This window comes from Panthera leo, chromosome A2 (assembly GCF_018350215.1).
Source record: "Panthera leo isolate Ple1 chromosome A2, P.leo_Ple1_pat1.1, whole genome shotgun sequence".
In the NCBI taxonomy this organism is placed as follows: Eukaryota; Metazoa; Chordata; class Mammalia; order Carnivora; family Felidae; genus Panthera; species Panthera leo.
Genome location: NC_056680.1, coordinates 28,093,748 through 28,109,136, shown reverse-complemented (window position 1 = coordinate 28,109,136; position 15,389 = coordinate 28,093,748). Strand labels below are relative to the sequence as shown.

The window sequence follows — 15,389 nt, the reverse complement described above, 5'->3', positions numbered from 1 at the left end:
ATGTATTAAGATCTCAAGCATTCAAAAAGGAAAAGAAACCAGAAGGAACTGTACTGAAATTTTAAGTGTGGTTGTCTGTTGGTTGAATTGTATGTTATCCTTTTTTGCTTATTAACATTTTATTTTCCAGATGTCTTATAGTGAATATGTCAGGTTTTAATGGAAATACAAAAAAGAAGCCTCTTTAAATTATGTGCTGCTGAAAGTAAAACTTTAAAAACTGTCCCCGAATGACCCATCTGGCTTTGCCCTGCGTGAACTTTTAACCTTTTATATGACAGAATCAAGAGTGTCCTGTGTCAAATAGCGTTTGAGGTGTTTTCCTTTATTGAAAGTATCTCTCAGATGCATCTGGAAAAGCTAACTGGTGTATTATGTTAGATTTGCTGCTTTTTGCTCTCTGTTTTTCTCTGTATCTTGCACCTGACTCCAAAGTCTGATTTCTGTGAACATCAGCTAAAGAAATATTAAGATTTTCTAGAACGGGGAAGCTACAGTTGCATTATGAATGGAAGTTGTAAACGGTGGACTGAGCATGAGACTCCCCGCTTTAGTCCTGGCTGGCTCACCTGGGGAAGGAACAAACTGAGGACACTGAATGGGGTGATCTCTACCGTCCTTCCAGGTCCTCTGTTCTCACTTTGCAGTTATCTGCCCCTGGCACAGACCAGATGAAACCAAGGTACAGAAGTGAGTCAGTGAGAAGCGTGTGTTCTCAGAGAGTATTTCTTTGGCAATTTTTTTGCTTGAAAAAGAGAAATTGACTTTGTGAAGTAACAGTTTCACATGTTCATTTGGAAGATGAGAAAACAGAGACAACAGGAAGTGCTGTGTAGAAGGTGCCATTTCTGAGGTTTCTTGCTATATTTTAGGTCTGTAAGGTATGTTATTTGCTCTCAGAAGCCTCATATGGACTGAGTGATTTTGACCCACAGAACACAAGGTAAGAGGGACAAATGATCTGTCTTGGTGTAATTTGTTTCCCCTCCTCGAGGAAATGTACCAGTCAGTGGAATTCTGTGTGAAAACACAAACCATTTCAGGATAGGTGCTGGTGCTTTGTGCAGTGAGGGTCCCCAGGACCCTGCATGATCTCTGCTTCTCTAATTTGCTGCTCTTCCTCCTATCCTCCTGACTTTAAAAAAGACCCAAAGCAGAAACTGCTGTATTTTTTCAGACTATAAAAGGAATACCTGTCTATTTTATAAGATTAAAAATCAAAACCCAACACCACAGAAACAATATTATTTATTTAATTTTATTTTATTAAGTTTATTTATTTACTTTGAGGCAGACAGAGACAGCACAAGCAGGGGAGGGGCAGAGAGAGAGAGAGAGAGAGAGAGAGAGAGAGAGAGAATCCCAAGCAAGCTCCACACTGTCTGCATAGAGCCCAATGTGGGGCTCAATCTCAACATCCATGAGATCATGACCTGAGCTGAGATCAAGAGTCCGATGCTTAACTGACTGGGACACCGAGGTGCCCCTATTTTTACTTTTCAGAATTAAGTATCACCTATCATCTTACCACACAGGGATAACCTTGATTAATATGTGGGGGCATTTTGCCTCACACTGTCTTCTTCATCTGTGCACGTGTACACATCCATACACACAAATGCACGCACACACAAATTTGACACCTCCAATACTGTTGTTATTTTATCTTACAATGTGACATGTCCATAGAATTTTCCATCATCATCTATAATTCCAGCATAATATTACTCTGTATATGTGAAATATAGTTTGCTAAAATCATCCCCCTTGATGGATTTTGTTTGCTTCCAACTGTGGCTGTAGGAAGCAATGCTGTGACAAAGAACCTTGTATGTATGTCTTTGCACCCTTGTTCAATTGTGTCTTAAGCAAATTTTATGAAAATGGAATTTCAGTGTCAAAAATGTATGATATATGGGTATATATATGTACATGCAGTATTATAGTATTCTCCACGAAGTCTGTACCAGTTTATACTAACACTGTCCTTGCCACAGTTTTATACCCTCACCCTCTTCCCTCAGTGTTCCGCCAGATGTTTCCAGTTGAAAAAAAAAGTCAACCAACTGCCTAGGGAAGGAGTCTCTGGTTCAGTGCAGGTGTGACCTCACTCAGCAAGGTCTGGTTTTGGCGAGCTGTTAGTGAGGGGTTGGGTTTCTCCTCTTCCTTAGCATTTCATCTCACTTCTAGTGCCAGGGACCTTTTTTTTTTCTGAACAAGAAAGCCTAGGAGTGGTTTTTTTTTTGCCTTTACTACTTCACCACATAACAGGTGTCCAGATTTTGACTGCCTGTTACCCAGAAGTACTCCAGTTCTGATTTCCTGGCAATGCAGTTGCTGTTTTCAGCAACAGTTCAGCACTCGATGTGTTTGTTTTGCTTTAGGCTTCTATTCTCCCCCAAACACCACACCCTGACATCCCCAGTCTTTCAACCTGATGCCCTGGACCAGGGTGATAAAATACCGTGCACAATTGTTCCTAAGCCCAGAAAATTTATTTTCCTGAGTTTAAGCTGGCATCATGAGTTGTTAACCCTGTTAGAAAAATGCAAGTTGGATTTATGATTCCCTTCCACAGGTAATTGGGCTCTAATTTTAAATTCTGAGCCAATTGATTTGCACTATATTGCATTATAACATAACAAAAGTGCAATTGAGTCCAGGCGATGTGTGACTTTGAGCCTCCAATTATGCAATGAATTATTTTCAGTTCTTTAATAAATGATGCCTAGGTTGACACCAACCTGTCGTGGTTCCCTCTGGCTCACCCTACTCTGCAACCTCTTCTTTCCTTGTCCTACCCATTTTTTTTTCTCTTTTCCTTCCCAATCCGGCAAGGTTTAGGAATGAGTTGCTTCAAAACTCAAATCCCGCATATTAAGACCTTAAAAGAAATTTTGTGCCTCATCCCTCCCTGTAAACTCCTATTAACATTTCATTTCAATCCCCAACTTATTCTGATGGGAAACTATTATTGCATTGCCTACAATATTGGCTGTTAAGCCACCAGTTATATAGGTTGCTTTCATGGTATATGACAGTTTCTCTAGGAGGTCCTTTTGGAATATCGATACTTCCTTGACCTTTCCATGAGATCCTAGGATAGGCGATTTTAATAGACTAGATTTTCCTATCCTTTTTTTTCCCCCTTTGAGATAATTTCTCCATTGTATTTATTTTTAGCTAGTTGTATTTTATGTATTTCTACTACAATCAAGTTATTTTGGGAACAAGTGTTGGATATAAATAAATAACGCATATTGCTGGAATCAGAATGACGAGTTATCTAGCAATCAGAGACAGTTAATTGGAATCTGCTTCTCAAACTTTTTCTTCTTTTGGCAAGCCCTTGTTATTTTCAGTAATGGGCTATTGTAAGTGAGGCTTTGTGCATTTGTCAGAGGTTTTGTGCATTTGCCCAGAAGGAGAGGACAAAGGAGAAAATGGGGTAGTAGAAAGAGTCCTCCACTGAGGATCCCGGGAACTGGAGTCCAGTCTCTTCCTTCTAGGAGGCCTTGGGCAGACCCCTTCTTGGCTGGGACTCTCACCTCCCCCCTTGCAACATGACTTCTCATTGCTGAGGCCCTTCCTAATTTTGGGAGATGCTATCTTTGGAGAAAATTGTAGCCTCAGACCCCTTATTACCCTGTGTTCCTTTGAACTTTCATCCTCTCTACAAACAAATGAAACTACCTGCTGGGAATATTAAAAATACTCAGGGGGGTAGGGGTGCCTGGGTGGCTGAGTCAGTTGAGTTCTGACTTCAGCACAGGTCATGGTCTCGTGGTCCATGAGTTTGAGCCCTGCATCAGTCTCTGTGTTGACAGCGCAGAGCCTGGAGCCTGCTTCAGGTTCTGTGCTCCCTCTCTGTCTGTCAGTCTGTCTGTCTCTCTCTCAAAAACAAACATTAAAAAAAAATACTCAGGGGGCACCTGGGTGGCTCAGTTGGTTGAGCTGCCTACTTGGGCTCAGGTCATGGTCTCATCTTTTGTGAGTTCGAGCCCCACATCAGGCTCAATGCTGTCAGCACAGAGCCACTTTAGATCCTCTGCCCCTCCCCTGCATGCACCCCCTCTCTGTCTGCCCCTCCCCTGCATGCACTCTCTTTCAAAAAACAAAAACAAAACTCAGGTATTGGATGACTACCCTGAAAGGAATATTTCTTGCCTTTTTCTGCAGAAAGTAAAGACAGTAGACTCTTTTCTATGCCTTTCCACACAGGGATGTTTTTCTGGGTGTTCATAACTGAAGGCAATTTCTGGGGAGCACCATATAGGGTTATGGAAGAATGACATGAGGTGGCAGGGAAGCTCTGGGGGAAAATGTGCATAGCATTAAATGAAGAGCTCTTGCTGTATCCAGGACCACTTTGTGATCACATGCAATTGGAAGCTATTTAAAAAATAAACTAGAGCATCATAATTGCTGAATGACAACATTGCAGTTTTTGCCATATAGTGCGTGTTCTGGGTTACTTCAAGAATACACATTTACCTCTATTGTTTCTTTTCCGTTAATGGAGTCATGCAGGGGGGAAAGTTTTCTGATTTGAATTAAGGCCAGGTGAAGAGAGGGAAATGATCAGTTATTTTACTTTTTTTCCCTCTCCGTCTTTACCCTTATAGCTTTAATTACTCTGAGTAAGTAACTTCATACCCTATCTTCTAAGATCATTGGTGACATTATTTTCCTAAAAAATAAAAGCAAAATCAAAACAAACCCTAAATATTTTTTTTCCTGATTTCATTTTTCCCAACTCCCTCTATGTTAAGGAAAGTTTCCCTCCAAATATAATTATGTTCGTGTTTTTGTAAAGTTCCCTTAGTTAGAGAATCTTCAGATGTACTTTTTGGCTGATTAATTTAGTCATTGTAGATCCTTGAACATAAAGAGATGAAAAAATCATGTAAGGAATTGAATCTGAAAGTGTCTTATATTTTATTGTGAATAGATCTCAAATGCTTTATTTTTTGACAGCCCAAGATAAGGATGATGATTAGACATCTGACTTAACTATTAGAGAATTATTTTTTTAGTCTTAGGGAATTTATGGAATTCTTTCAAATGGATGTGGACAGAAGTAACTAGATTTATACCATGTTTCCTAATTTGTGATTTAAAAAAATATGTAAAAATAGACATGTATGATTTTTACATCCTTGGCCCTATATTATTTTTCATTTCGACTACAAACACTAGGAATTTTCTAGTTTATCCAGGTAATTATTCTCTTAGTTGCAAATACTGGTAAGTAGTTTTCTTCCAATATAACTCTGAGCTGATTATTAAAAGAATATTTAAAACCATTCCATTAAAAATGATGATACAAATTTGGTAAAGTTCTTTCTGACCATCTGGGCTGTTGGAAAAGTTGAAAAATCTAGGGCAGTATCAGGAATGTCACTAATAGCTAGTAATTTGAGAGTAATTTAATGTGTGAGGAATATGTTGAAAGGCTATTTTAAGTCCACATATTTCAAGTAGGTTTTATTTATTCTAATCTGGGAACATATGAATTGGAAAATTCTCAAGGTAAGCCGTTGGTTGTGAAGTCTTTTATAATGATGACCATCCATCCGAATCAGCAGTGATCAGTGAGAGCTGGAAATTATTGTTGAATTTAGGGAGTCCTGAGGCTCTTATATCATTCTTAAATAGTGGAAGTTGTTAGAGAAACTGCATTTAAACTACAAACACACATATATGTGTAGGATGCACAGGATGTTAGAATGGGTCTCCTCTTGTCTTAGTTTTCACTGAGGCATCTATAGGATAGCTGTCAAAAGACCCAACTATCCCATTTGCTGAATGAGCATTTGTAGATCCTTGAACATAAAGAGATGAAAAACTCTTGTAAGGAATTGAATCTGAAAGTGTCTTATATTCTATTGTGAATAGGTCTCAGAAGTTTTATTTTTTGACAGCCCAACGTAAGCATGATGATTAGACTATTAGAGAATTATTTTGGGTCTACAGTATCACATTTGCAGAATTTCAGCATGAGTCTGTTCCATGTTTTTTGCATATTTAAAAGTCAACAGGGGGTTAGAGAAGAAATTTCTTTGGAAAGAGCTATGGTCATGCAGTGAGTTGTCATCATGCTGCTGGGAGAAATAGTGGTAAGTACTGTCTTGTAACCCCAAGCCCAGAAAGGCATCATCAAGAGGACTAAACAGAGAGTTCTGAATTATGTTTCTTGCAGTTGGAGGACCGAGAGGCCTGATGCCTGCGTCGGGTCTGAGGTATTTAGAGTGGCCCGTACATCAGTATCTGACTCATCCTAGGAAATCTAGAAGGGAAAGCAAAGACAGGCTGGTCAGCTATGTGAGTGGTAGGACAGGTGTGCTGATGCTTGAGAATCAGCCTGCTTTTCCATTCTTTGTCAGAGCACGAGACAGTTAAGTGCTTCTTAGGGACCAGATCCAGACTGCAGAGGACAGAGCCAATGAGTTGTTTTGAATCTAGTCAAATCTGGTAGCTGAAAGGGTCAGGGGATCAACCACAACATATGAGGTTCAAGGCAGATTGCTAGATCCTTGGGACTCAGGAAGGGGTTCACAAAGAACAACCTAGAGAAGAGTCTAGAGGTCCAATGAACTGTCTGAGAGAAGGACCCTGCAGGGACCCTCTCATTGTCTATGAAAACTCCCCAAGAAAGCTCACCATCAGCTCTTACAGACATACAGATACACAGACAACTCCTTATACATATCCATTCCACTACAGGCCCAGAGAGAGCAAAGCCAGCTTATAACAGAACCAGCACAAGGAAGAGCTCACCTGTCCCTTGATTTCTTCAACCTTGGAAGAGTCGGAACATTAGCTAGTAGGGTGAGGGAATGGCAGGGACAGTAGGGGGGAAAAGGAGAAAATCACCATGGCCATCATCCTATTGTAGGCTTCTAGATGGAAGCAGGGCCAGACTGGGAAGGGGAGGACAGACGTTTGCATAATACATTGTTGTGGCATTTCTGTTTATAACTTGAAGTGGTTCTAGAACTGTCTATTACCTGTGAAAACCAAACCCATGGGCCTGCTAGAGTTTTTTTATCCAAGGGCAGAGGAAGATCATTAACACCGAATGATAGACAAGTTTAGAGGGACAGTGGGAAAGAAAATAAAAGTTTTATGTTATGAATTATGCTTGTTCAGCATACTTGTTGCATAAAGGTGTATCTGTATGTTCATTTCCAAATAGCAATGATATATAGAGAGCTCCTAAGTACATGCCCAAGTGTTTAACATATATCAATAAATAGAGGCATCTATTTGGACTAACTGAATCATTTTTTCAGTAAAATAATTTGCCTTTGGAACTAACATTAATAAATTTATTTCAAAATGTCAGTATTTCAGACTATAAAGTAAGTTATTAAAAATTATTTTTCTCATTTTTTCTATTTTCTTCCTTTTCCATTTCTCCCATTTTCTATTTTCTTCCATTTCTTCCAAGGTTTAAAGTAATCAGAAAACAAAAGCATTAGGGTGGGACAGACACCTATGAGGAAAAGTGTTGGATACAATGGGGTTGTCAGAGAGAGAATGTTCAATTTTATCTTTTTCAATCTCCCCAAACCGATCTATTCTAGAACACCTTTCCTCCAGTATAGCATTTCCTAAAATATGGTCCCCAGGATAGCAGGAGGAATTATTTGAAATAAAACTGGTTCCTAGTGAAATATGTTTTGGAAATTCATGTCCATTTACCAAATCTTACTTGCCCTGGGATCTTCTCAAACCCTTTAGTGTATGTATACACTAAAATGGGCATATAGTGTATGGCATTGTCCAAATATGTTTGATCACAGAGTATTGTTTTGGTGAGGGCCATGCTTTAGAAGCATACCTTTAAGAGTCCTGGTGGATTGTTCCAAATTTGGTAGATATTCTCACAAGTACAAACAGAATATAGATTCTAGGGGTGCCTGACTCAGTTGCTTAAGCATCCGTCTTTGGTTCAGGTCATGATCTCGTGGTTCCTAAGTTCGAGCCCTGCATTGGGCTCTGTGCTGACAGCTCAGAGCCTGGAGCCTGCCTCGGATTCTGTGTCTCCCCTCTCTCTGACCCTCCCCACACTCAAAAATAAACATTAAAAAAAAAAAAAGAATATAGATTCTAAATCTTAAAGGTATCAGAGGATTCAAATGAGAATTCGTAAGGACTTTTTACAGAGAAGGGAAATATATCACACCAGTGAATTTGTTCTTTCTGGTGTGGGTGACTTATTGCGGATGCCGTTACCATTGATGTATGAAATGAGTATAATGGAGTGATGATGCCAAAGAAGTAAGGTGGTCATTGTTGATTTTGTGGCAGAAGAAAATATGGATATATTTAAAAATCTGTACACAAGGATATATATTCACAGCATATGCATGGACATTAAGAACACAAGTGACTTAGTTTTATTAAAATTCCTTTTTGCATTTGTGATCCTGGATCTAGGATTTAGCTTAGTACAGTTAGGATGTACTTTAGTGTTTCTTTAATAAATAAATAGTGTCTTCTGGTGTATTTTATCTTGGGTAATTTGGAATACTTACTGTGTGAACCTCTAAATCTTTCCTTGCATTGGAAGTGCAGAATTTGGGGTTAGTTTTAATATGTTTTCGAAATAACTGTTCTGGCAAAATCCATCTGTCCGTGTGTAGAAGTCTACACTGGAGTCAAGCTAATCAAGGTTTAAATTACTGCTCTGTTATTTATTTGGTGATTAAACTTGGGCAGATTTCTTGGTACTTCAACTCCAATTTCTTAATTTATAACAGCATTTCTCACATTTTGCTGCAGAGATTGCTAGAACTAGAACTTGGGGCACTTGGATGGATTCCTCATTCTTCACCCCTTGATAAGCTCAGAAAAGCCTCTCTTCTTTCTACCTGATATGAGGTTCTATATAGCATTTCACTTATAGTATGGTTTATGTGTAAAAGTTTTGAACACCATCTTCCTGCTTCTTGGATGGTCAGGATTAAATGAGGTAGATCAAGAGGGGCAAGGGTGAAGGCAACTGTTAAAAGCTTGGAAATGAATCCCAGCTCTGGCTGTGTAACCCTCAAAAAATTACTTAATCTGTCTGTGTCTGGGCAGAATAACTCATCTCACTAGATTATTGGGAGGATCATGAGATGATGTATATATAGTTGGTACATTAGCACAGCACCTGCCACATAAAATCCTCACTAGAGGTTGGTCATTGCTCTTGTTACTATTAAAACTCCTTGTCCAGTAGCTACAACATACTAACTGTTCGACAGATGTCTGCACCCATTCACCCTACCCTTTTGAGTGCCTGCAAGCATGGTTCACCGTGCTAAGCTTTACAGGCTTCAAGGATAAAGAAAGCGCAGAAAGAACACACATAGAAGGAGCACCTGACATAAATGGCAAATAGATTTTGAATTGGATAAAAAATGAAGTTGAAATTTGACTAACTGGGGACACCTGTGTGGCTCAGTCAGTTAAGCATCCAACTCTTGATTTCAGTTCAGGTCGTGATCTTACAGTTTGTGTCCTCTGTCCCCACCTCTCTCTTTGCCCCTCCTCCCTCTCTCAAAAATAATTAAACATTAAAAAGGAAAAGAAACTTGACTAGTTTTATTAGCCATAAAAAGGTATTTAAGCACCTAGACAAAAGAATATAGAAGGATGTGTTGCTTACCCTGAGAATCAATAAAATTAAGAACTTTTTATTTTTTTTTAAAGTGGAATTGAGTTCCAATAAAAGCTCAGTGAAGAATATAGCCAATCATTCTAGACATTTGAGATTTTTGAAGTCCTTTGGGTTTTAACCCTTACTAAAATCCCTAAAGAATTATGTGGCTACCTTCTTGCATTTTATTTTTTTAATTTTATTATTTTTTAATTTACATCCAAATTAGCATATAGTACAATAATGATTTCAGGAGTAGATTCCTTAATGCCCCTTACCCATTTAGCCCATCCCCCTCCCACATCCCCTCCAGCAACTGTGTGTTTGTTTTCTATATTTAAGAGTGTCTTATGTGTTTGTTCCCCTCCCATTTTTACATTATTTTTGTTTCCCTTCCCTTATTATGTTTTGTCTCTTAAAGTCCTCATATGAGTGAAGTCATATGATATTTGTTTTTCCTTGACTGACTAATTTCACTTAGCACGATACCCTCCTGTTCCATCCACATAGTTGCAAATGGCAAGATTTCATTCTTTTTGATTGCTGAGTAATACTCCATTGTATATATATACCACATCTTCTTTATCCATTCATCCATCGATGGACATTTGGACTCTTTCCATACTTTGGCTATTGTTGATAGTGCTTCTATAAACATTGGGGTGCATGTGTCTCTTCTTGCACTTTAAATGGAATCCAGAGGATGTGGTTAAGTCTTTCTTGCCTGGAGTGCCTGTAAGGAATGTCTTAGAGTGGCAGTACAAAACTAGGACTATGAGATCAAGTTGGATATAAATGAATCCTAAGCATAATTTGTACATTGCTTTAAAAAACCCTCATTAAAGATAATTTTCTTATAAGGGGTATAAGAAAAAAAGGAGAGGGGGACAATCAGATAATTGAGAGTTCTTAGTAATTTAATTCTGGGAAAAACCCCCCACAAAATTGTGTTCTATGTTAAAAGAAAACAATTGAAAAGCTCAAACTGTCCCTTGAATGGAAAAAATGTTCTCTTATACTGAGGACTTATTTATTCAACAAGAACTGAGTGCCTCCAAATAGTACGTGAGGCCCTGGAAATGTCATGGCACATAAGGCAAACATGGTGTTTGCCATGTGCAACTAACACTTCAGTGGGGTAGACAGGCTATCAAGCAGTCATACCAAAATATGTGGAAGTGATTCCATGGAGGAAAGTTCCAGATGCTATGGAAGTATGTGTAGGAAAGTTGGGACAGCTTCCCTTGGGAAGTGACAGTTGAGCTGAAGTAGGAGTTAACAAGAGGGGAAGGGGAGAGAGCATACTGAGGGCAGAGGAAGCAGCAGATGCAAAGCCCATGGTGGGAGGGAGCAGTGTTGGCATCACCAACAAAGACAAGCTCCCACACTCCTGGAGAGTACTGGGAGGTGCCCATGGGAAGGAAAGGAAATGCCAGTCCACAAGGGCCTAATGGACCAGGACAAGATGATGCCCCTCCTTGTCTGGGCTTGGAGTTGCATTTCTACTTGTGGTAACTTTGTTTTGAATTCTGCTCTTTCATAAAGTGATGGTTAAATCTCTATGGAAGATGCAATCCATTTTCTATACTTCTCTGTGCATTTAATTCAGAAATGTTTAATATGAAGGGAATTTGTTTAATTTTAGAAGTTCAAGTCTTAGAGCAGGAGTAGCTCCTTAACCCAATGCCCTGTGTGTATATTGTGAAACAGTCTTTGGTCACTCATTGTTCTGAAACCATAGGTCTGACTGAATTTGAGATTTTGCCAAAATGCCATCAGTTCTATTTACAGATTTGAAGACCCAAAGTATTCCAATGTGATATAAATCCTCCTTTGGGGTGGGGGGGGTTGTGCTGGTTATTCTCCACCCCATCTCCATAGTCTATTGGGCAACTATCTCTGCTCTGTCTGGGTGAGAGGACTCACCAGAAGTCTGGCCTCTATGGACTGCATTACCTGGACTCCCATGACTGTTGCTTGTTTTAGTTTGCTTTGGTCAATGGAGATCCTGGAGAGACATGAGGGAATGGGAGGAGAGAGAGGTGAGAAGGTGCTGAGGTCTACATCCCAGCATGGATCTACCTCATGGTGGTAGTCCCCATCCCTCTTACCTCATAAGGCTCTGGTAACATAGTCTTTCCCTTTTCCTTTTTCGGCCCAGGATGGCAGAAGCATCCTGCTGCAGCTAGTTCCGGGGGTCTGGGTATCCTTAACTTATCCTTAACTACCTGCACCTCTGAGAGTAGTTCTTTCATTTAATTCTCTTCAAAGATGATTGTGACCTCTTCCTGTCAGGATTCCAACTCATACCATCATAATCTGTCTTTTGGGTACCTATCATATTCTTCCCTTTCCAATACCAGGGTAGGCTTTAGGTTTAGGTAACTAAGGACCAGAAGAACATTGGATAAAAATCCCCTGGATAATATGCACTCACTTTCCTCACTTTGGACTCAAAATAGATCAGTCCCTGGAGGAAGGGCACTGTTTGTCATCATATATCTGCCTGGCTGTCATTCAGGACCTAATTGGGCTCTCTTAAATTTCATTCTATTCCTACTTATCATGTTTCTGGACCCCTGAGAAATTTCTTGCCATGTGTGTTCAGGAACAGAGTATTTTGATGCTGTAGATATTTTGATCTTTAGAGCACAAAGAAGAAGATTTTGGTCACAGGCACAGTAGACATCTTCACACGCTCTTTGATCCTGTATGACATCCCTGAACCTCGCCCTTGCTTTTAATTTATCTTTACTTTTTAAAATATACATGAACATTTTCATAATTGATTCTTACTTTTCAAAATATACATGAATATTCCATAAAATATATGTGAATAATATAATATATATTATGTGAATATTATAATATAATATATAAATATACATATATGTATTATATTATACACATATTATACATATGTATATATTTACATATATATATAAATAAGAGTCAAGAGAATAGTATAATGGACTCCCATGAGCCTGTCGTCCAGCTTCCATGATGATCAATATCCCATCATCGAGTACGCATGCATATTTTTTTCTGTAATATTTTATAGTGAATCCTGTTCACCATATCATTTCACCTATAAATACATTTTTGTGTTTCTTTAACAGATAAAGAATTCAAAAGAAACTATAGCACACATGCAGTGAACAATGATTCTTTAATATCTAATAATCCATGTTCAGTTTTCCTCCATTCCCTCAAAATTTTTTTCAGTTGAAATTTTCAAATCACAAGCCATAAAACATCTTCACATTGAATATGGTAGCTATGTCTCTTAAGTTTTTTTAATTCCTAGAAGTCACATACTTTTAATTTTTTTGAATTACACCAAAAAAACACCAGAAGTGCACACATTAAGTGATCAATGAATGTTTAAAAATGAACAGCCCATGTGACTACTACTTAGATAAAGATACAGAACGTTACTAACACCTAGACATTTTCCAGTCATTACATGTACACCTGAGTTCCAACATAGCCATTGTTCTATTATCATAGATTGATCTTGCCCATTTTTTCACATTATATAAATGCAATCATACAACATGTCATATTTTTGGTCTGGCTACTTTTGGGGAAATTCAACCACTTCTTAAAAAATCAATTTACTGAGATATAATTTGTATATAATTAACTGTACCCATTTATAGTGTGTATAGTTCAATGGATTTTAAAAGAAGTATGCACCCATGAAACTACCCATGCCATCAAGATATGGAACATTTCTTTTGCCATGAAAAGTTTACTCATGTCAGATTGCAGTTATTCCCTCCCACTGGACCCAGCTTTCAGGCAACAATTGATTTGTTTACTATCATCAGAGATTATTTTTCATTTTCTAGAATGTTTAATAATTGAATCATACAATATGTACTCTTTTATGTCTGGTTTCATTGACCATAATGATTTGGAAAGTCATGTAGGTGGTTGCAAGTATTAGTAGTTTGTTTCCTTTTATCACTCAATGGTATTCCATTATATGGGCATTTTATATTTTGTGTTATTCATTCATTCATTCTGTGTATTCATTTGTTACTGTTTACTTAAATGTTGTTTACAGATTTGGATTATTTTGCATGAAACTGCTTTCATTTGCATGAAACTGCTTTCATTCAATATTCATTTATTGAATGAATATTTGTGCACAAATATTTGTGTGGACATTCTTTCATTTCTCTGGATAAATAAAAACTTTACAGTGAAATGCTTGAGTCATATATTATGGATATTTGTAAAATTTTAAAGAAACTAACAGTTTTCTAAAGTGGTTGTACCTTTTTTTTTTTAAATTCACACTATCCCTTTATGAACATTCCAATTGCTCTACATTCTTGCAAACCTTTGGCAAGGTCACTCTTTTAAATTTTAATTGTTCTAATGGGTGTGTATAGTTATCTCTTTGTGGTTTTGGTTTGTGATTCTTGATAATATTGAACACCTCTTCATGTAGTTATTTGCCATTGATATAATTTCTTTTGTCCGGTGTTTTCAAATATCTGGCTTTGTTTTCTCCTTTTTTGTTGAGTTGTAGGAGTTCTTTATGTATTCTGGATACAAGTCCTTTCTCACATATGTATATTGCAGATATTTTCTTCTGTTGCAGGGCAGTGACTTGTAAAATGCAGAAGTTTTAAATGTTGGTCTATTATGTTTTTTGATCCTTTCTAAGGAATCTGAGTCTACTCCAAGTATACAAATATTTTTTCCCATGATTTCTTCTAAATGTGTGGTCTATGATCTATTTTGAGGTAATATTTGTATATGGTATAAGGTAAGAGTCAGTATTCTTTCCTCTGGCCTTCCCCCCAGTCTGAATATCGAGTTCTAGCAGTATTTATCAAAAATATTCTATTCCATCATTGAATTGCCCTGACATCTTTGTCAAAAATCGATTAACCATTTATGTGTGGGTCTATTTCTAGACTATCCATCTGTTTACTTGATTAATTTATCTCTTCTTTCATTAATAACACACAGTTTTGGTTAGTGTGGCTTTGTAGTCAGTCTTAAAATCAAGTAGTTTGAGTTCTCCAATTCTGTACTTATGTATTAAAATTGCCTTTGTCTGTTTTAGTTCATTTGCATTTCATATAAATTATAATCAATTTGTCAGTTTCTACAAAAAGTCATGTGGTTTTGATTGGAATTGCATTGAATCTTTAGATTGAATTGTGAGAGAAATGCCATTTTGACAATATTGAATCTTTCAATCTCGAATATACTAAATCTATTTATTTAGTTCTATAATTTCTTTTTACAATGTTTTGTAGATTTTAGTGCAAAGGTCTTACATGGATTTCATGTTTTGGAGTGGCATAGTAATGGAATTATACTTTTAGTTTTATTTTCTAATTATTCATTGCTTATGTTAGAAATAGTATTGGTTTTTGTATGTTGCCTTCATTACCTTTGACTTGTTAAATTCATTTATTAGTTCTCTTAGTCTTTTTGCAGTTGTTTAAGCTTTTCTACACACATGATCATGTCATCCATAAAGAAAGACAGTTTAACATTCTTTCTGATGTTTACTTAAAGTTTGTCTTTTGTGTTTTATGTTATTAATCCAGTCTGACAGTCTGTCTCTTAAGTTCTTATTTTGGTTTTAGGAAACCTATAATACATTCATTTGCCACCTATACTGTCTCCTCTTCTGTGTTATTGTTGCTGTGTAATGCAATCCCACCCCAAGACATTTTTACTTTAAACGATCTTATTTATTTAGCAC

The 15,389-nt window shown here is 37.5% G+C and overlaps 1 protein-coding gene and 1 long non-coding RNA gene across 8 annotated transcripts in view; one reads left to right on the top strand and one right to left on the bottom strand.

Moving 5' to 3' along the window:
* The window catches only part of FHIT (fragile histidine triad diadenosine triphosphatase), a 1,408,202-nt gene that overhangs the window by 521,959 nt on the left and 870,854 nt on the right, over positions 1-15,389 (top strand). Inside the window, exon 1 of one of the 6 annotated variants that reach the window (XM_042929866.1) lies at positions 875-943. The exons of the other annotated variants lie outside the window; for them this stretch is intronic. The gene's annotated coding sequence lies outside the window, so the exon portion shown is untranslated. Of the gene's footprint in view, positions 1-874; positions 944-15,389 lie in introns of those variants that run through there. 6 annotated transcript variants of the gene reach the window in all.
* The window catches only part of LOC122214515, a 60,974-nt gene that overhangs the window by 45,264 nt on the left and 321 nt on the right, over positions 1-15,389 (bottom strand). For both annotated transcript variants that reach the window (XR_006199922.1, XR_006199921.1), the window contains exon 2: positions 11,609-11,660. This is a non-coding gene — a long non-coding RNA (uncharacterized LOC122214515). The remainder of the gene's footprint in view (positions 1-11,608; positions 11,661-15,389) is intronic.